The following is a 22,230-nucleotide window of genomic DNA, read 5'->3' as shown; positions in this document are numbered from 1 at the left end:
TAGAGTCATGCAACCACGTTTCTATCTGCCCAGAAAGTCCCCTCGTGCCTTTTGACAGCCTCCTCCTCCCCCGGCCCCTGCTCCTGGCAACTGCTTATCTGCTTTCTGACCCTGTTCCGTTCCCAGAATTCTTTGTAAATGATTTCACATCAGAGATTATGCAATATGCTTGCTTGCTTTTGTATCTGGCTTCTTTCACTTACTGTAGATTTTTAAAATTCATCTATAGTGTGAATGTGTCAATATTTTTTTTTTTTATTGTTGCACAGCATTCTTGGTGTGGCGTTATCACCTTTTGATAGACATTTGGTTGTTTATAGTGTCATGCATGATTGTGCTACTATGACCATCTGTGTACAAGCCATTGTGTGAAGGTGTGTTTTCATTTTCTTGGGCACATACCTAGGAGCGGAATTACTGGGTTGCATGTTTAATTTGATAAGACATGACTGAGCTGTTTTCCAAAGTGGTCAGACCATTTCTAATTCTCACCAGCAACATAGGAATGTTCTAGTTGCTCCATGTCTTTGCCAACACTTGGTATTGTCAGATTTTTTTTTCATTTTAGCCATTTCAGGAGGTGGGTAGTGCCTCTGTCTCATCTCTTATCAGAATTTACTCATGATTAAAGTATAATCTTATCAGCTTTTCATCCATATCAGTTTCTTTCCTAGGACCAGGGATTTATTCCTAAAGTTACCTTTATCCAATAATCAAATGGGCTCAGGCTTCCAGACAGATGGTGATTACAAAGTAATAGCGTGCCTCCTCACGCACTTGTCATATTTTTAATGAAAGATTTTGAATATAAATTGAACTTTCATAAGAAACCATAATGACTTGAGTGTTATTACAGCTAAGAAGGCAAATAAAAAATTAATCATTAGATGAAAAGTATTTCAGGCATTTAAGATAAATATAATAAATATAAGATAATAGGTTTTTGCTTCAGTAATATCAAAATAAAGACAAGGGAGACAAAGATGCCGGGATTAAAAGTATATTTCACATTTCTGAAATGCACTGTGTGGTCCGTTTAATAAACTCAAACCCGTGGCTGCATCATCAGGCCATGCAGTGAGGAGACCCCAGGGTTGGGGCACAGGTCAGTGTGGACACAGAGACCCCACGGGTACCCTCCAGGGGGTCCAGGCTTCCCAGGAGGGTGGGGGGCTGGAGAGTGAAACCTTTACATATCAATACCTGTACATGCACATTGAAGAATGAGTAATTGGATTTGGATTAGAATAGATTAGGGTATTAATTCGGTACTTAACTTCATTATATAGGTGCTTTATCAAACAAGAAAATTATCTATATATATAAAAGGCTAATATGCAAAGTGTTCCCTCAGGAGTTCGACCAGAACAGGAGTTTGATCACTGCGCTGACCACCAGGGAACGGCGCGAACCATGGCGGGTGACCAGTGGAAGCAGGGCGCTGAGGGAACGAGGGAAGGAGGAGGCGGGGAACCTGATTGGCCCTGATCGCCAGCCAGGCCTAGGGACCCTACCCGTGTGCAAATTTCATGCACCAGCCTCTAGTATCAATAATATCATTAAAAGCCCATTTTAACAGCCCTGCCAGGCATGCCTGGTGCCCTGTGGAATCTCAGCAGACAAGGTTGTGGTCTCTCCCAGCAGCCCTAGCCGCCACTGCCACCTTGAAGGGAGGACTATGGCAGTGGGAGGGGCCTGCCGGGAGAACGACTCCTCCCCCTCCCCCTCCTCCTCCTCCTCCTCCTCCTCCTTCTCCTTCTAGGCCCACTCCATCCACAGGGGTCCAGGTCTGAATCCAGACCAAGTCTGGCTCCGCGGCATCCCTCCTATGTGCCTCTCTGGACCGTCAATGGGCTCACCGACTATCTGCCTGTCCGGTTAAAAGTGTTTCCCCCAGCCCTAACCGTTGTGGCTCAGTGGGTAGAGCGTCGGCCTGCAGACTCAAGGGTCCCGGGTTCGATTCCGGTCAAGGGCATGCACCTTGGTTGCGGGCACATCCCCAGTAGGGGGTATGCAAGAGGCAGCTGATTGATGTTTCTCTCTCATCGATGTTTCTAACTCTCTCTCCCTCTCCCTTCCTCTCTATAAAAAATCAATAATATATATATATTGGTTTTTTTTGTTTTGTTTTTAAAAAAAGGACTTCCCCCATATTTGTGGTGGCTATCCTTTCACATTCGTGGCATCACAGAGGATTTCCAGAAACGATTTGCTGAACCCGGCGCAGGGATGTGGGGCCATACTCAGTCCAGACTCACCTGCACGTTCACTGTTACTAAGCATCGCGGACGCCTGTTTCCCCGGCCGCTGGGAGAGGCACCTGAAGCAAAGTGGCCAAGCGGTGTGGAAGGAAGGAACCGAGTGTGTGCTGACCCTGATTTCTCCAAAAGATGCGGGAACATTCTACCGCGGGGCCAAGTACACCACTGAACGTCTCGACATTGTCCCTCAGAACAGGGACTCCTTCTATTCTGCCTCTGAAGGCCCACGGGCACAATATGCTTTTCTCTGTGTTGTACAGACGATAAAAATTATATGATGCCACCAGTCACTCCTCCTTTGGCATTGTTTCAGGGAAGGTGAGTTTCATTGCCCGGACGTGTGTTTTACACGCATGTCAGGGCCCTTGCCTCTGAAGATTGCGGTGGAGGTGGAGGTGGAGGTGGAGGTGGAGTTGGAGGGCAGGCCTTCTCTTCGCCGTCTCCACACCCCCCCCCCCCCCACGGTTTCTTCCTTGCACAGAACCAGCAAACACACTCACAGCAGCGTCTTTGGCATCAGGGAGCTGGATGTGCCTGGCTGTGTACTTTGTAAAACATCTGGAAACACCTGGCCCAGAAGGCCATTCGCTCAGAAAACTCCTCGAGCAGAGTCCACACCGAGGCATTTGCAGAAATGGGGGCGGAGCAGCCAGGAGCGTGCCTTTTCCCAAGGAGCCCCCTATTAACATACACCTGTGCACATTTTTATCGGAGGGACTGGGAAGGCGATAGCAGGCGAGCCGAGTGAGCGCTCCGATAACCATCCTCCTGCCACGGGCCATCGTCGGACACGGATGGCGCTGGGTGGAGCAGTCCATTAATGGGTCGTGGCTCCTACAATAATGACCTACTCACCTGACGCGGTGTCGCTCTCACATTTTGCTGTCCCCGGGGACGCCACTGTCACCGTGTTATCTATTGCCTGCTTCCCTATCAAAGGGGAAACGCCGAGCTGAAATGTATGTGCGCATCCGGCTCCGTAGTTCACTGCACAGCAGCCCGGCGAGCGGGAGAACAATAGATTTATAAGTTTATCCTACATTAAGCCGAGCATGCCTGGCCGCACTGTAAATTACTGAATAATAAACCAGGTGTGTAAGATCCCGACTCGGACAGAATATAAAAATCCATCAACCTGTAAAACACAATAACCGTAAATGTGCTGTGCCGCTGATGGCTCAGGTAAACCATCCGCCTCCAGGAACCCAGGTTTCTGCGGGAAAATGCCCAGCAAAGCAAGCCGGGTGTCCAACGGGCCTCCCTCTCCTCTCCTGCTCCCCGCGGGCGGCGGGAAGATCCCCGAGTTCGGACACTGGAGTGTGTGTTTTGTTTGCTCAGCGTCTTTGTCTGGAACCGGCCGCGTCCTTGAACCCGGGGGCGGCTCCTGGGCCACACCGCTGGGGCTGGGGTCTTGCAAGATAACGTGAGGCTCCTTGGATGCCCGAACTTCCCGTGGAAACGAGCTGGACACACTCCCACCGGCTGCAGAGTGGGCGACGCAGCCTTCGGGTGATGCGTGTACGCCTTCCTCTGGAGGAAAATACCTTAAAACTGGGTTAACTCAGTAAACCCCTGTCCTAAATCCCACCCTGTCGCTGAAATCAAATGAAGAGGAAGTAAATTGTGCTGGGTCGCCCCTCCCAGGGCCCAGGCGTCCCCTCGCCCCCCACGTGAGAGGTTGTTTGTAGGAGGCGCAGGAGAAAAAACAAATTAAGGTTATTTCAGGGAAAGATTCCAGAACGATTCCATCACGTGCGATTCCAAAACATGCGAAGCTAATTAATGCCTTTGGAGGAGATTTTTCAATAAGCACACCGGGTTAAGTTTCTCTGATTTCCTCGCAGTGTTTACGTTCACAGAGGTGCAGCTCATTGCCACCCGGCTTGACATCATTGCAGGGAGGTGCTGGGGGAGGCGGGCGGTTTAATTAGGGGCGGTTTCAAGTTCACTACCTGATTATCATCACGGCGCCGCGCTCACGTGCTGCCCGCACGGCCACGCTGAGAGGTGATGACATTGCGTCCGCCGCCGGCCTGCGTTTTGAATGAAAAATGATCACCTCTGTACAAAGGGGGGGGGGGGTGCGTTCGAGGGAGATTTCCTTCTGAGCCGCGCTCGCCGGCCTGTCCGGTCCCCTCGCGTCCGCGTGTCACGCCAGCCACTCGGGGCCATGGACAAGCATCAGAGGTGCCCTGAGAGCTCCTGCAGGGTTTCATGGGAGGCCGACACCCCCACGCTTTTCGAGACGTTTCCGAAGCAGATTCTTCCCGTCCGCCTGGTCCAGGTACCGCACCAGCCGCGCTCATAAATAATTCAGCTCCAGATTCCAGCTCACTTCCCATTCCCGTCACCGGCAATTGTTTTGCCAGTTTTAATTTCTGAAGTTTCCTCGTGTCGTGCGGCTCTCTCCCGCAATCAGCTCACGCTGCTAATGACAGCACTGACACCTGGCGGTGCCCGGGACCCGGGCGAGGCCGGAGCCCAGGGCGTTGGGGTCCCAGGGCGTCCGGGTTGTCCGGCGCCCTGTCGCCGGCACGGAAGGGCGGCCACTTCTGTCTCAACGGTCGGCTCCGCAGTTGTTTTTAACACACACCTAAGAACCTGAACACATGGAAGACTCTAGAATCCCCAGGCATGTGTAAAAGCATCATGTTGTACGCCTGACATGTACAGAGTGTTGTTCCTGAATGGCACCTCCAAAAATTTAATTTTTTTAAAAACCCCATGAGCCTCTCCTGCCCTAAACACACCTGCCACTTAGCCCTGGAGACAAGGCACCTGAGCTGGGATCATTGCCTGCAAGGCCGAAAGCGAGGCGCGCCCGAACACGAGGCGGTGATTGAAACTTCAGAACGCTGCCGACTCCGGCTCTCCATCACACACACACTCTGAGTGTCGGCTGAAGTGCTCGCAAAACACTTTCCACTCCGCTGTTATCGACGCTGCATTCCGTTTTGAAAGATGAATAAATGCAATGAGATTCCCCAAAGCAAACCATTTGACAGCACCAGTAACCCCTCCGGGGGCTACCCTGGCTTTTCACAGGAATTTCAAAACACAGACAAGAGGGAAATAAAACTTCAACAAACCTCAAATCGTCAGTATCTGGGCTTCATGAAAGCGGCTCGCGCAGCGGACCACGTCGCACAAGGGGGCGCCCTGAGGTGGGAGACAGGCCAACTGCGGGAAACCGACCAGGACCGCCGGGCGCAGGGTTTGGGCCCGACGGGGAACAGGCATTCTCGGGGTCTGCACGCCCCGCGGGGAATCTGTGCTTTGGGGAGCGAACGCGACCCTTCGAGGGAGAGATTTACCATCATGGAGAACAACTGCCAATTGCTATTCAAAAGCAACCAATTTCTAATTAATTTCCCTGCCCACGACCCAAGCATTACATAGTTCGGTGCTCAAGCAGATTGATCAATTCCAGACAGGAAGCTGCAGCTGCCACCGATGATGGGCAGGAGGAACTTGCTCTGAGAACTTACCTCTGCCCCTGGCGGCACAGGGCGGCCTCTCTTCAGCCCGGTGCCCTGGGCTTTGGCGTCATCCGAAGGTCCTGCGTGCGGTCTTCCCGGGCACTCCCAGGGGCCTGCTCCTTCTTCTCGCTGGCACGCCCTCTCCCGGAGGCCTGGTGCTCCCCCTCGTGCGTTGTCTGTCACGTTCCTGCAAAAGGATACCAGGAAGTACACACCTGGACCAAAGGGAAGTTGACCAACAAGTATGTCATCTCCACTGTGCCAATGGCGACAGGGCCTTCGCAGTCGTCCCGGCACGCGGAGGCGGTTTGGCAGGGACACGGTGGGTCCCTCGGCTGCTACTCGATGCTCAGCCTCTGCCCCAACCTTGACTCTAAGCAAACGCTAAGCTGTGCGGACGAGGCCAGTGATCGGACCGCTGGCCAGAGCCCCGACTCAAGCATGGGCTCCGCACTCTCAGTTCCACCTGCCTGTCGCCGAAGAGACTCTCTTTGCCCCTTGGGCCTCTGATTGCTGTCTTCTGGAACCTGCTCAAGCACCTCACGCTGTAGACACTTAATCCAGTGTCACTGCGCTAATCAGCTCCCTGGAACTCGGCGTAGATGCGGCCTAGTGACCAGGTGGAAGCCCACACACCCACGAGGGTGCCGTCACACAAGACGTGGAGATAAAATGATGGCGCACTTTCGTAACAATGAGCAGCCTGTGTCTCCCACTCAGCAGAGCTTCCTGCCGTCCTCCGTCTTTCTCACCTGCAGCCGGAAACCCTGGACATTCCCGGGGACACCCCCCAGACCTTCGCACACCCCTCGGAGGAGATAGCCTCCAACAAGCTAACTTGGGGTCTGTGACAGTCGGAGGTAGCTGGTGCCCACACTGTCACTGACGCTCAGCCCCCGTCAGCACGAGGCGTCTGCAGCGGGGGAGCCTCACACGAGGCCGAGGGCGCTGTTGCTGATGTCCTTACAGGTTCTCTGGGGAACGCCTTTGTCTGCGAGGCCTGGGCCGCTGGGCCCCACACTCCACTCTCACCTTTGCCCAGGATTCCGTTGCATGGCCATCAGCCCCCATGTTATTTCCAGCTTTAACAAGTAGCTTAGAGCGTGGAGGTGTGGGCACGGGGGTGAGGTGGGTAACACTTCATCACCAAGTCGTCTTCAAGAATGACTGGGTCCCCAGAGGCAGGGGGAGGGGCACTGGGTCCCTCACTGCTGGGTGTGAGCCCGGCTCCGTGGGGAAGGAGCCCAGTAAATCCATTTCATGCAGACAGAGTCCAACCGGGAGGCTCCGCAAAATGACAACTGACCCCACGGTGCAGACCCTCCAGGTCACCCCCAAACAGCCAGCACCACAAAGGTCAGATGACAAGCCCCAGAGGTCTGCGGAATCGGGTCCCAAAGCCAGCCCCATGGGCCACCAAAGCCACGAATGTCCAGTCCACTTAACAGGACAAAAGGGGTTCGGAGTTCTTCCCGTTCCTTTCATTGGAATAGGATCCTAGCCCACTGACCTCACTCCCCGCACCCCCCTCGCACTGGGTCATCCCCAGACTGTGGAGACGTGTATTGGTCAGGATGCTCTTGACTGCAGGTAACAGGAACTCAGCTGAACTGGCTTAGACAAGGGAGATGCTGCCCACAGGGGCATTGCTGCCGTGGCTGGGGAGGGCCCTGCTGAGCTCAGGACCACCATGGAGGACCCGGTGGCCTCCGGCTTCTCCTCTGCCGTCCTCAGATCTGCTCTGCTCCCGGCCTCGGCACCACAGGCAGGCAGCCCGATGTCCAGCAGGAAAGGAGCAGGTACTGTCCTCCCGTCTCCCTGCCAGTCATTCAGACCTTTCTTTCTCATTGGCCAGCATTGTATCACATGCCCTCGCCTAAGCCAATCACAAGCCAGGAGAAAGGAGCAGGTACTGTCCTCCTGTCTCCCTGCCAGTCATTCAGACCTTTCCTTCTCATTGTATCACATGCCCTCGCCTAAGCCAATCACAAGCCAGGAGATAGGAGCAACCATGGTTGGCCATATCACAAACTGAAACGAATGAAATCCATTGAGTAGATCCCAATTCCCCATTTTTTTTTAATGCTTTTTTTTAAAGTATTGATTTCAGAGAAGGAGAATTAGATGCATCAATGATGAGAGAGAATCATTGATTGGCTGCCTCCTGCACACCCTCTACTGAAGATCAAGCCCGCAACCCAGGCATGTGCTCTGACCAGGAATTAAACCATGACCCCGTGGTTCATGTGCTGATGCCCAACCGCTGAGCCACATTGGCCTGGGCCCACCTCCCCATGTTTTAACTGAATGTGAGTCTAGATATAGATATGCACGTACACATCCCTGCCTGCGTCACCATGTGTTAAGCGGTCAGATGAATGTCTCGCTAGGAATGATGGCTCACGTCACTTAAGAAGCACTCGCTCAGCCGATGCTGAGTTACCTCCGGGAAGAGGGTGTGCCCTGCCTTCTAGAACATGCCCGCATGTCCGACCAAAAAGATGAGACCAAATGGGGTTCTGCCGGGAAGAAAGAGAACAGAGCCAGGTAGCGACCCTGGGAGTGAGCGCGGTGGGGGTGGCTCGTCGTTTCAGGGAGACAATAGTCACATGTACAGAGGGGCAAAGGGCTCAGAGCAAGGTGAGTATCCACAGTGTTGATGGGCTGCCTCTGGGGCCAGGTAGGTCCCCGTCGGGTGACCTGGATACGGTCACAACCAAAGTGTGAGGCAGACGTGGCCGGGGCTGGAGTGCAGGCAAAGAACGGCGCCGCTGACTCCACGTAAAACTAGACGCAGCGTCTGTGAGAGTGTCTGCCCTGCGAAGGGACCGAGCCCGGCTTTGCCGGCTGCACACTGTACTTATCGATTTCCTATAATGCGCTGGGTAGCACTGCTGCGGTCATTATGCGGCTTTTAGCACCGTGTGGCTCGGGAGACAGGCACGCTGAGGGCTGTCATCGCCAAGACGCCTCCTGCCCTCGTACCGCCGTCCACACCTGACGTCAGGAAATTCATACTCAGCGAGGAAGGAAATTGCTGTGGGTACGTATCAGTCAAATCCTCGAGGATTATTGGCTAATTAGGAGCACGGTAATGTAAATTTGCCTTGTGTCAGGTTTTCGGGAACAGTAAAATAACATAATTAAGCGGCGAACAAAGCAATCCTTCAAACCATCCCACGCCGCAACGTATATGGTGGTGAAATGCAGCCTCCATTGGCCTAGAGGGACCAACCAATAGCAGTGAGACTGCAAATTTGATTGAAATGTATGGCTATTGCGTTATCCTCACCCATGGACATGTTTGTTGGTTTTAGAGAGGAAGGAGGGGAGAGAGAGAGAAGGAAAGGAGAGAGAGAAACATCGATCGGTTGCCTCCTCTACATGCCCCAACGGGGGATCACACCTGCAACCTAGGCATGTGCCCTGACGGGGAACTGAGCCCGCAGCCTCTTGGTGCACGGGTGATGCTCCAGCCCACTGAGCCCCCAGCCAGGGCTGCTGCCATTTCTGAGATGAAGCTTGTCGTTGCAATAAATTCCAGTGGGTAATCAAATAATTCATCTCAAGGAAACAGCACTTGCTCTTTTTGAAAAAGCAAACCGCGTTGCAGTTAAATAAAGCAGAGCAAAAAGCCAGTATAAAAACTCCCCCGAACTGGAAGCCCTAACACAGTTAGAAAATGGAAGTTTCCATGGCATTTCCCAATTCTGACTGCTCTCTGGACTTGTGGCTGCACGTGTGAAACCGCACATGAAACCGTGCCCTCCGCTGGGCCTGCGCCCCGTGGCCCGGGTAAGCCCGGCCGAGAACAGCACGCGCACAGCACGGGCTCCGGCGCCCTTACCAGCCGTGGCTGCGGAAGGCGCTCCTTCCGGCTCGAAACCTCGGAGAAGGCAAATGTGAGGAGGCTCACTCGTTCGGGGAGGCTTGGAAGAGGCTCAGATTCAGTTCACACATTCTCTCTCCCACCTGCTCCTCTGCGGACGGGAAGTCCTGTCCGGTTTGGCCCAACCAATGAGGGCAACGAGCTGCTGGTTCCAACCACAGGCAGGCCCGGGGCCGGGAGGGCACCTGAACCAACCTCCTGCCTTTTAACGCCGTGAGACGCCTCTGCTGCCACCTCTTCTTTTATTAAAAATTATTTTATTTATTTTTGTTAATCCTCACCTGAGGATATTTTTTCCATTGATTTTTAGAGAGAGCGAAAGGGAGAGAGACAGAGAGAAACAAACATCGATCGGTTGCCTTCCCACACAGCCGGAGATGGAGCCTGCAACCCAGGTACATGCCCTTGACCGGGATCGAACCCGGGACCCTTCAGTCTGCAGGTTGACACTCTTTCCACTGAGCCCAACGGTCCCAAGCCAGGCCCATCTTTCCTTCTCGCTGGAGCTGGAGAAGGGAGGCGAGGGCAAGCATTGAGACCACGGGAGGAGAAAGGGATGTGAGTTGAGTGGCGGGGAGACCAGGGATGAAGAAGTCGGGGAGCGCTGAGAGAGGACTGGATGGGGAGCATTGGCTCGACAGCGAGCAGGGGGACACGGAGGGTGGAGACGGCCATGGGAAGAAGCAAGGACCAGGGTGTGGGTCGTTGGCTCCAATAAAACTCTTTTTAAACCTCGTCTGCCAGAGTCAGTGAACACATCCACCAGCCGAGCGGACAGAAGCCCCCGGAACCCCACCCTTGATAAAATGCCACCCCGTCCCTCCAAGCACGCAGGCTCGCAGGAGCTAAGCCGTGGGCCCCGCTCCAGTGCTAGCGAGGAGGAGGGAAGGAAACCAGCATCGCGGTGTCCGCTGTTTCCTTTCTGCTCACCAACCGAGAGGAGGGCCTGGGCCTGGCAGCTCCTCCGCAGAGTCTGCAGGGCCCGGAGCGCCTGCGCGGTGGCCTGGTTTACAGCCGCCTCCCCTATTATAACTCAAGGACCTCCGGGGCCCTCGCCGAGACCAATGAATGATTACCGAGCACCTCGCTGTGTCTCCTGCGGCTTGCCTCCCACGTCAAATCCAGCGGGGACACCCCGGAGTGTGTCCTCCAAGCCGGGACCAGCGTCGAGTCCTGCCCGCAGTGGCCCATAAGCACCCCTCTCAGAAATGCAATTCTGCGCGAATCGCTCCAGGTGACTCCTTCAGAGAAATAACGAAGAGCCCCCCACGAGCCGCCGGATCACCTCCCTGCCTTGGCGACTCGTTTTTCCTGGGGACCCGATGACCCCATCTTTGTCAGGGCGGATGGAGGGGCGTGGGTACAAACCCCACATGCAAAGCAGCAGCAGGAGCTCTTTGGTGATGACGCATTACTGGACATTCCCCAGAATAAACAACAGATGAGCTACAGGAAGGTCACTGCAGAGTTCACTGTCTTACCCTATCGGCGTTTAACCCCAACGTCGAACACGGCACGCAGGTAATGAGGGCTACATCCAACACTGTAGGATTTTTTAAAAAATATTTTTTTCTTGATTTCAGAGAGGAAGGGAGAGGGAGAGAAACATCTCAATGGTGAGAGAGAATCAATCATTGATCAGCTGCCTCCTGCACGCCCCCTAATGGGGATCGAGCCTGCAACTTGGGCCTGTGCCCTGACCGGGAATCCAGCCGTAACCTCCTGGTTCATGGGTCAACACTCAACCACTGAGCCAGGCAAGCCAGGCAACACTGTATGATTTTTGAGAATTTAGATCAACTATCCATTCTTTGGACCTTTTCTGGCATAAATGTTGCCGTTGGTGATATTTACCGTTCTTTGAAAAGTGGGTCACTGTGCCCTCCTGCCACCAGGTGATCAGAAAGACCAAACACACCGACAGTACGTTGACAGAAGGGCCCATGCCTCCATGTGAGTTAAAGGAAAAAAATAACAATAATCCAGATCCTCCTCATCACTTCTCGGGACTCCTGGCATCTGCCGTAAAACAGGGACCATATGTCTTCTCCCGGTGAGGAGAGCCACCCCCGAGCCCGTGCAAGGTCCTGTCAAGGAGAATGATGGGCCTATAAGCATATCTCCCCCACCCTGCCAAGGATGCCCACAAGCACACCCACAGATCTCTTTGCAATGTGCTTTCCAGAAACTACCGGGAGGCCCAGGGGGCCGTTTGGGGTCCTGTGCTTAGGGATTTGAGAGGCAATGTTAATGAGACTCGCTTCCATACCTACTTCTGGATTTATTTATTTGGAGTGGCGTGTTCTGGTGCATGAGCCTTGCTGAACAGGACGGAGGGAGGAGAGGGGGCGGCAGAGAGAGGGAGGGGACAGGGAGCGCCTAGGAGCCCCCCATAAAGTGGCCACAGGAGCACCGTTTACGGCCTCTTCTACTGGGACTACATCCATCTGCCCTCAGATTGTCAGGTTGACAAGAGGAGGGAAAAAAAATTAACCAAAAGCCAAATCAAATAAATGTGCAACTCATAAATTCTGCAGCTAAAAATTTACCCCCGAGGGATCGCAACCATGCTCCGTGGACGGCTCCCCCTCCGGCCCCTCATAAAGGGGATGATGAGTGAAGAGGCCCGCATCATCACTGGAAGAGCAGCGCCGGCCGGCCTGCTTCCTCCTCCAGGCAGGGGATGGGCATCCTCCGTGGGCACCGGCCCGCAGCCCTCTCCCCCCTTGTCAGCATCATCTGCCTGCACGTTGCTAAGCAACATGTGCCTGGACCGGGCTGGACGGCGTGACCGCCTCTCTCGGGCTTAGCTCTGGGTGCAGCTGCTCCTGGGGCAGGGCGGGGGGTGCCGGGAGGTGGGGGACTGTGGGGAAGAGTGGGAGCCGTCCGAGTGTGAACCACCAACGCAGAAGTTCACCCAGACGCTTCCTATTTTGATTCCAAGGCTGGTATGTCATTCGGAGCAAAAGTTGTCCTAATGAACGTGGCTCTTGCTCCTGAGTGAGTAGTCAACTAAAAGCCCGGTGGAGCCAGTCTTAGGAGAAAGCGACCTCTTGCTTTCCACTGATTGAACCGCCCAGAGGCAACAGCCCCGGGGTCTGGGAGAAAATGTGTATCAGCCCTCAAAGCCATTGTCTTAGAGCAGGCGTCCTCAAACTACGGCCCGCGGGCCACATGCGGGTGTTTTTTGCTGTTTTGTTTTTTTACTTCAAAATAAGATATGTGCAGTGTGCATAGGAATTTGTTCATAGTTTTTTTTTAAACTATAGTCCGGCCCTCCAACGGTCTGAGGGACAGTGAACTGGCCCCCTGTTTAAAAAGTTTGAGGACCCCTGTCTTAGAGCTTCATGTCTTACATGGGACATCGCCAATGATTACTAGTGTTGGGAACATTGGCCTGTACAGCCCAGGGCCTTGGACCTAGAACATCCGTAAGAAAGACTCCCAAATGGGGTATGTCACATCACCCCGACTGTCCAGGAGAATTGCATTCGAATTTGGTAAAACTCGGGGACCCTGAGCTGCAGAGCACCATCTTGTGGCAGGCGGTACTGCTCTCTGCACCCCTATTCCCAAAAGGGGTCTCGGGGGACAAGGACCAGGACCGCGGACACACCCCAACCTGAGAGTGGGAGAGAAAAATGATCATAGCCAAAAATAAAATAAAATAAAATCAAGTTGGTGCACAATTAGTTCATTATGCTTTTAAATGATTCACCCAAATTTTAACCTGACAGATCCGTGAAAAAGCAATGTAGGCGTATTAGCCAGACCTTCCTTCACAAAGGCAAATGGGAAAGAAAATCCCACTTTTTATAACCACCAAAAATAGCCACAGTCAGAACTGGGAGTGGAGCTTTTCTCTCAGATTGCCAAGAAATCTGAACATCGCTCTGCTCCCAATGATCGTGTGCCCTGCTCTTTCGGACGAGGTGTTTGTTCACTAACTTCAACCAGTAAATGCATGGACGTAGGTTCAGGTGAGACATGTACACTGAGTGGCCACATTATTATGATCTCTGAACGCATAATAATCTGGCCACTCAGTGTATGTATATATATATTAGAGGCCCGGTGCATGAATTCGTGCATGGGTGGGGTCCGGCCAGCCTGGCCAGGGGGAGGGGACATGGGTGGTTGGCCGGCCTGCCTGCTGGTTGAACTCTTGGTCGAGGGGACAATTTGCATATTAGCCTTTTATTCTATAAGATACACACTGAATGGCCAGATGATTATGCACTAGCACCATCACACTTCCCTAGTTAGCGGGACCAGGGATTCAATGCATCTGTTTGCCCATTCACACGCTCATATGTTGCATTGCTTTCTATCAACAAACAGATTCAGTGTACACAGTCCTTATTTTTTAAATACACATGCAAGGGGATCGCCGGGGAAAATGTCAGCATGCCCTCGCCGGATGGCGCTTCCTCGCCGCGCTGTGGGGCCCAGGGAGCGAGCCAGCCGCCACGGCGATGATTTAGGGGTGATCGTAGGCTGCAATAAAGCGCATGCCTACATGATGCAATAAGGACCCGGGCAGGTGACAACAGGTCTTCAGAAACAGAGCCTGCTTTTATGTCTTTAAAATAAGAACCAATGAGTCACTGTCGGAAAGGCTTCTTGTGGCTAATTATTTGCTCTCAGCACTCTGTTAAATTGGGATTTCCCCCTGCTGCCTGGGTGATGAACGAATTGCTTAGCTGTCACCTCCAGGTGCTGAGTGGCACCTATCTGAGTCAGAATGGGCCTCCTCAGGCCGTTGGGTTTCCATCGCTGTATGTATTTTGACTAAAAATCCTGTTCTGAGTCTTTGGGGCCCAGTCCCTGAGATTCGGAGCCTGCGTTCTAGAAAACACAGAGGCAGGAACTGTTCTCCCCACAAGGAGACACCCCTGATCGGCAGGGCCCCTTTCCACGTTATGACGAGCAGGCCCATAAACCCACGGAGGGTGAAAGTGAAACACGTAATAACCCGTGGCCACACCCCCGCCCACAGCGCGGTGCATCAACCTTCGTGTCCCGAGGTCTCCCATCACGAGGATGCGTCAGGAGCCTCTTAAACGCTCTCAGCACCTACTTCTGAGGGCTAATTGGGCTGCCCTGTGGGCAAGCACTCATCCTTGCTCTCAACCTCTGGGTGCGATATTCTTTTCCATCCATCACGGGGGGGGGGGGGGGGGTGGGGGGGGGGCGGCCAGACGCCAGGGCTTTGTGAGAATACAGCACAATTCAGCCAAAAAGGGGGAAAACGGTTTCCTCCCAAGGAAAGCGCGGGGACAATGGGAAACAAAGAGCGAGCGGGAAGCGGTGGAGGAAGAGAGCAGCACAGACGCTCCAGGGGGCCCCGGGGACCCGTACAAACAGCTCCGCCAGGCAGAGGGCTCTCCACGCTCAGAAGGCCAAGCGCAGCCGAGAGGAGCCAGGGCGGAGGCACCAAGGGGCGCAGGCCAGATGGAGGGAGGCAGGGACCAAGGCCCGCAGCTGGACGGGGCGGGCTCTGGGTCAGGGAGGCAGACCCAGCGCCTTCCCAGGAAAGGAGAGGGAGGTGCCGGGGGGCGGGGGAGGCTGAGGAAACACAGGCCCTGCTGGGGAGGAAAAGAAAGGAATTGGCAAAGTTGGCTCTGGCTCTCCCAAGAAGCCAGGAAAAGACCGGAGCTAGGCAGGTACTGGGCGATGCACAGTGATGAGAGGAGAGCAGGCAGAGGGCAAAGGGCAGAGTTCACCGCCCCACACTCCCCGTGCAGCATCCCCAGGTGGGACACCCCAGCCACCCCCAGCAGTTTGTGCTGTAGCCAGCCCCGCCCCAGGCCGGAGGCCGCCCCCGCGGTCACATCTGCGCCCCCCCCCCAACCTTATCGCCGCTGCCATCTTGCCCGGTTGGCACCTGTCCCGTCAGCCTCTGGGACGGCGGTGCAATGCACAGCGGGGCTGGCTCTCTCCGCCCCCAGGTCCCCTGCCGCCTCCATCTAGAGGGGACGATGGCTTGCTTCATTGCTGATGTGCAGAAATCAGACCCCGTGACAGCTGGGGACAGAGGGCTCCCACGGGCTTTCTCCCGGTGCCAGGGCCACCGCCCACGTGCTCCTTTGGGCTGCGTGAAGGGCCCGCACTCAGGGACCGCTCCGGAAACGGACCCAGAAGCCCAGCCCCCGCGCGCGAGCCAATCGGAGACAAAGCAAATACAACGGTGTCGTGTGGACGCCTGTGCAGGCAGCAGAAGATGTGGGGGACCGGGGTTGGTTCAGTATTTCTTGTTGGGAAAGACGCCTGATCAACTCTTGTATCGCCGCGCCTGCCCATAACAGAGGGTCACGCAGCCGCCTGTGCCCCCCAGACAAGGCACGTGGGAGCCCTGCTCTGCCCAGGGCTTCAGCACCTGCCAAAGGTCACATCAGCCCCTGCACCCTCACAGCAGCTTTGCGGGGTGAGCGCTGACGTCCATTTTAAAGGTGTGAAAACTGAGGCTCAGCAGGGTCACTGACTGGCTAGGCACCCAGGTGCTACCGTGCAGCGACAGCCACAGCTGAACAGGAGACGCCTGACTCCGAATGCCCCCCCACCGCCCCCATCCTGTGCCGCAGGTGATGGTTGGGGTCTAGACTCCTGTAGGGACACTGGGAGAAAGAAGGGAAGTCTTTCTAGAGCAAAGGCAGAAAGCTGGAGTCTCCAGATTTCGCCCTGAAAACGCAGGTGCCCCGCTGAATCGCAACAAGCAACTTCAGTGTAGGTATATCCCGCGCCATCTGTGGGCCACACGTACACGGAAACCAATACGCATTGTCGATCTGAGAGGCACGTTTAGCTGGGTGCTGGGTATTGTATCCGGCATCTCTAGTGGAAATAAACGTTAGTTCCTCCAAACTTTCTTCCAACCCGGGAGAAAGCGCTGGACACAGGAGAAACATACAGTGACATCCCTTCCCTGAGGCCAGGCCCTGGAGGCAGGTCATCTTTCTCAACGCACTTTCTCCCATCATCGCATCGGCTCCACGCTACTGAACCAGGACATGGGCGTCGCTATTCCCACACCGGGGACAAAGGACCGTGTCACTGAGCTTGAAGAGACTTCAGAAAGTGACTGACAGAGTCAGGGTACGAGTGTGAGCCCAGGGCTCTGTGTGTGTGTGTGTGTGTGTGTGTGTGTGTGTGTGTGTTGATTTCAGAGAGGAAGGGAGGGAGAGGGAGAGAGAGAAACATCAATGATGAGAGAGAATCATTGATCAGCTGCCTCCTGCACGCCCCCTGCTGGGGATTGCGCCCATAACCCAGGGCATGTGCACTGATCAGGAATCAGACATGACCTCTTGGTTCATGGGTTGATGCTCAACGGCTGAGCCATGCCGGCCGGGCAAGTGCTCTCTGTTTAAAATGAGACGTTATGCCCTGACCAGGCTGCAGCCATTGCACGCATGCTGCCTAGCTCCTTGCTCACAGCCACCGCTGCGACATCCTCCTCACGTCCTGAATCCGACCGCATGGAACTGTAACCATCGACGCGATCCCAGCATCCTCGGCCAACACAACGCCTAGGACGCCAGAGAGCATCATCGTAGCAAAAGACGGCGTGAGATCACCGACAGAACTCTGGGCCCGAAGCTTCTGGAGACCCAAAACGCTTAGAATAGAAATAATTTGGAAAAAAAAATTTTTTTTTGTTAATGAGACAGATTCATTATGCTCATTTCCGCGTTCCAGATCTATTAATTTAGCCTCTGAAGTAATCTTTGTCCAGGGCGCACAACTGTACCAAATACGCCTGCTCTCAAAGCTCGATTTCCTTAAAAGGCAAAGATAATACGGGCTGGGTATTCTTTTCCTGCACATAATTCATTTAAGTCAGAAACGTTCTCCAATGGCCTCTTTCTCCGCCGCTCTCCGAGTTTACGTGCACCATGATCCAAGAAGATATAAATTACCGCGGGGAGACGGGGGCGAGGCTCCCTCCCAGGACACAAACACCGAGATTTCATTTTCCTGATACTTTTATTTTGCTGCTAATAAAATTGGGTGGTTAAACCTCCGTGGTGGAGTATGAATATAACACTAGAGTTAAGCTTTAACACCAGCAAAAACTCTATTAAAATGTGGCCCCGGAGACTGGGAATTGGAATCCTGGCTCTGCCGGCCAGGTAGGGCCTGGACGCCGAGGGGAACGAGTGCGTACGCCTCGCTGCACGGGGCCACCCAGGAGGCCGCCTCTTTCCTCCAGACGAATGTCCTCACGGAGAAGGAAAATATAAAGAGGTACGAAAGGCCTCACCCCTCGGAGCTGACTGATGAGGAGAAATGAGCTGCAAGCGGTGGAGGAGTGGCTTATGCCTCCGTGGGGCCCGGGCAGGAGGGTCTGCTCTGATGGGGACAGCCCACAGGCCCGGGAGGGGGGGGGGCTGAGATTTGGGGTTGAAATGTGTTTCCCTGGAAGAGCTGTGTTAGGAAAGACGCACACAAGAAAGGCATCCAGCGTGGGGAGAAACCAATGTCTTCTGGGCACAGGCTTGACCTGGGTGTGACACACCTGATTCTAGAACCTTCTCTACCTCAGGCAGCCACTCCCCGCCTGAGTGGGTCGCCTGCCCCACTACATGCAGATCACGGTCCAAGGTGATCCAGAGGGTCACAGCTGCAAAAGAGGAGGTCGTTCAAGTGCTTGGGCGTCTTGACACGCCCCAGAAAACGTAGCTTCTAGACCCAGCAAGTGTTTCAAATTCCCGGCTCGCGAAACTCACGGACTTATTGCCGATGCTAGAAATTTCCTTTACAAATGGGCCCCGGAAACCCGGGTGGGGTGGCTCAGTGGTTGAGTATCAACCTATGAACCAAGAGGTCATGGTTCAATTCCTGGTCAGGGCACATGCCCAGATTGTGGGCTCGATCCCCAGTAGGGGGGCACGCAGGAGGCAGCTGATCAATGATTCTCTCTCATCACTGATGTTTCTATCTCTCCCTTCCTCTCTCTGAAATCAGTAAAAAATAGATATTTTTAAAGGGATGAGAATAAACAAGCCATTTACTTACATTCATCAGTAACAATGAGTCATTTGGAAAAACAGTATTTGTGCTACCAACAAAGTGTCAAAAATTCTAAGGATAAACAAAAAGAAAACTTTAATAGGCTAGGCTTGCATTTTATGTGCATAACTAGTAGCATGAAAATTGGTTTAAAAAATGTATTAGAACCGATGAAAACGTTAAAGTGGTACCGGAACCGGCTTGAGAACTACCGGTCTGCCTGGGCGGGGGAACCAATTAGAAGACGACATTGGCAGGCAGGCGGCCCGGCGTCTGGGTCTGTGAGGGGAGGAAGGCTCCAGCCGTCTCCACGCGGCCACGTGCTCGCCACACGGCTGTTCAGTATGCATTTTGCTAACACAGTCGATGAAGTTAGCCAAGATGTGTTTCAGAAGAGACTATTTGAAGATCGGGAGCAGGTCTTAGAAACGAAATGGAGGATAAGCTAACAGATCTCCCAGAAATAAGATCAACAACGCAAAACTTAAGCCCACCTTGAGCATATATTTGAACTTGGATGTGCAGAAACGGTACACCAGTCCCTGAGGTTCCCTGACACACTCGGAGGATCAACGGCCCTATAGACGGTTAAATCACTCGGAGAGCCAGGGAGTTTATCAAACACGCATTTCCAAGCGGATTGCGGGCCCCAGGAGAAAGGAGAGTGCCGCCCAGTAACGTCCATACGAAATACGTGCCGTCTGCAAGCGCTTGGCACGCCCTATTGGATGTGACCACAAATTGGCTAAAGGTTTCTCATTTACATAAAGTGGGACAAAGAACCCTCTCCCTTTGATGGACGTCATCGGGGTCCAAGTTTTGCAAAATTATGTACACACACTAAAAAAAAATGTAACTGTGGCCCTGACAGGGAAGACAAAGAAATAATTTGCCCCATGTCCCACGTGCCCGGGCGCATTATTGATAACCAACTCCAACTTGAGAAGGCAGACGTGAAATAGGTTTCACACATGCTCCGCACAATGTGTTCACGCCGACGGGCTGGAATCAAATGCACACCCACGTGGCCAACAGGCGTTTCGAAACGTAGACAGTATTTAGCTCAGAGCCTCAATATCTATTTTATCGATCAAAAGAAATGTTAACTTCATCTACTGCTGACAGATACTTTATCAAAAAAAATGTTTTAAGTAGGAGAATATTTCATAGCTAAAGTGGCTTGGGAAATTAGTCACTGGCCTTTGGGCCTGAGCTGCCCACCAGGAGAGAGGTGGGGCGTCATTTGTGGGGACTGGACCCCAACCCAAGGGAGAGAAGGATGGCAGAGAGGCCGGGCTGGAGCGAGGGTGTGGAGTGAGGCGCCGCCCCCCCAATGCCCTGCCCAAGAAAAGGTGGCATCCACAGAACTAGACTCCCCTCTCTGAAGACGGCCCCTCCAGGTCGGCCAGGATGTGTAAGGGCTAGGACATGTGTCCCCCAGATCCCTCAGCCTTCACATGCTTGGTCCCGGTCAGAGCAAATCACTCCGACTTTTCTCTCTCGTTCAACAATTCCCACTGCTTTCTACAAACAGGGTCTTTCTAACGGACCGTGATCACTTTCCCGCTAATCCCACAGCTACGGCCTAATTTCCGACAAAGCCACAAACACCGCGGGTCCCCCTCACCCACCCCCACCGCGTCCACAGCGGATGGCGCCCCTCAGCGGGATGGCATCCGACTTAATATCCAAACTCTCTCTGCCTGCTCCCCCTATCCTGCTCCACCCTCCCCACATGCCCTGATAACAGCCCCTGTACGTGCAGATGAGTGAGAAGGGGAGGTCGCCTTGTGGGGCCTCCCTTTCCTCCTGGTGTGAGGCTAGGTGATCGGACACGGTGTTTGGGCTGTTCTGGCCTGAGAGTCCTAGGAATCGTGTGCTTTTTAATGTTCCCGCCCATCGCCCTCGGGCACATGCATGTACAGCACCCCTCTGGGAAGATGGGGAGACGCGAGCAGAAGATTGACATGCGTCATCGGTCGGCCCACAGGGCTCGGGTGCTGTGATGAGCCCGTTGGCCGCAGCCGCGCTTGCCCCCTAGCAGCCCTGCTAGTGCTGGAGGGTGTGGAGGTCTCACCCTGCAGGGGTTTCAGACGAACCCCTTTCCCCAGGCGCCTGCACCGGACAGGGCTGCGGACACTTCGCTGGGATCCGTGGGACCCAGGGGCCCGCCACCCTCTCCTAGGCCAGCACACCGTGGGTGGCTGTACAGCCACGGGCCTCAATGGGACCCACGACGGCCACCCTGACCCAGGAGCAGCCACACTGAGCACACCCCCCTGCTCACCGACCAGATCTGAAGCGGGAACGGCGGGTCTGCATGCCCTCCTTCGTGGCCTGTGTCGTGGGAGCGAAGACAAGACCCCGGGCCCTTTGCTGAGACTTTGCAGAGAGAGGGGGCCCCTGCCTGTCTGGGCCTCCCTGCCTGAGACGATGCTCAGGAGCCAGTCTGCCCTCCGCACCCGCAGGACCCGAGGTGTGGCCCACTGCACCTGGATGCCCCCGGGCCCAGCATTGACCAGGCCCTCGCGATTCGCCAAGGAAACCCAACAAGGTGTTGCTGCCTCCAGACGTGCCGTGGGCGCCTGGGCCCTCGGACAGTGCTCCACGCACGGCTGGATGAGGCTGCGGGGCCGGCACAACGCTAACTCGGGGCTGGTTCTCCCGAGGCCTCTCCCGACTTGCACACGGTCGCCTTCCCTGTCTCCTCACTCGGTCACCCCGTGTCTGTGTCCCCATCACCTCTTCTTTTTTATTTTTTCCTCAAGGATATTCTTTCCATTGATTTTTAGAGAGAGTGTAAGGAAGGAGGGAGGGAGGGGGAGAGAAGGGCGGGGGGGGAGAGGGAAAGAGAGAGAGAGAGAGAGAGAGAGAGAGAGAGAGAGAGAGAGAGAAACATCCATGTGGGAGAGACACACTGATAGGTTGCCTCCCATACTCAACTGACCGGGGCTGGGGACCGAGCCTGCAATGGAGGGACGTGCTCTTGGCCAGAATCAAACCAGCAACCTTTCAGTCCGTGGGCTGACGCTCTAACCACTGAGCAAACTGCCCAGGGCCCCATCTCCTCTTCTTATAAGGACACCAGTCATACTGGATAGGACCATCCTAGCGACCTCATTTTCCCATCACCGTCTCTTTACAGGTGCTATCTCCAGATGCGGTCACACTTGGAGGCCCTGGTGGGACGTGAGCATGGGAATTTGGGACACAGCGTTCCGCCCGTTACACACATGGACCTGCTCCTGCTCCCTTCCAGGCGCTGGTGACGCTGCCGAGAGCTCCTCGCTCAGCGGGCGTCTCTCCATCGGCAACGACATCTGCCCTCGGATCCCAGAATGGCAAGCGAGGAAGCCCAGCTGCAGGAGGAACTGGAGAGAAGTCCCCCGACTGATGCGACGACCAGGCAGCACGGAGCCCTCTCCCGGGCGCCGAGGCTCTGGTCCTGCAGCCCGCGCGGCGGAGGCTGGGGAGGGTCTGTCCACGGCTACAGATTAATTGACGAGACGACGAGAGGCAGAGCGCGGCGCCCAAGGTCGCCCGGCTAATTACGGCCCAAGTCTGTCGACCCCAAGCCCATCCCCCTCCC

The sequence above is a fragment of the Cnephaeus nilssonii genome (assembly GCF_951640355.1).
Source record: "Cnephaeus nilssonii genome assembly, chromosome: 16".
NCBI classification, from domain to species: Eukaryota; Metazoa; Chordata; class Mammalia; order Chiroptera; family Vespertilionidae; genus Cnephaeus; species Cnephaeus nilssonii.
Note: the sequence above shows the minus strand (reverse complement) of the source record.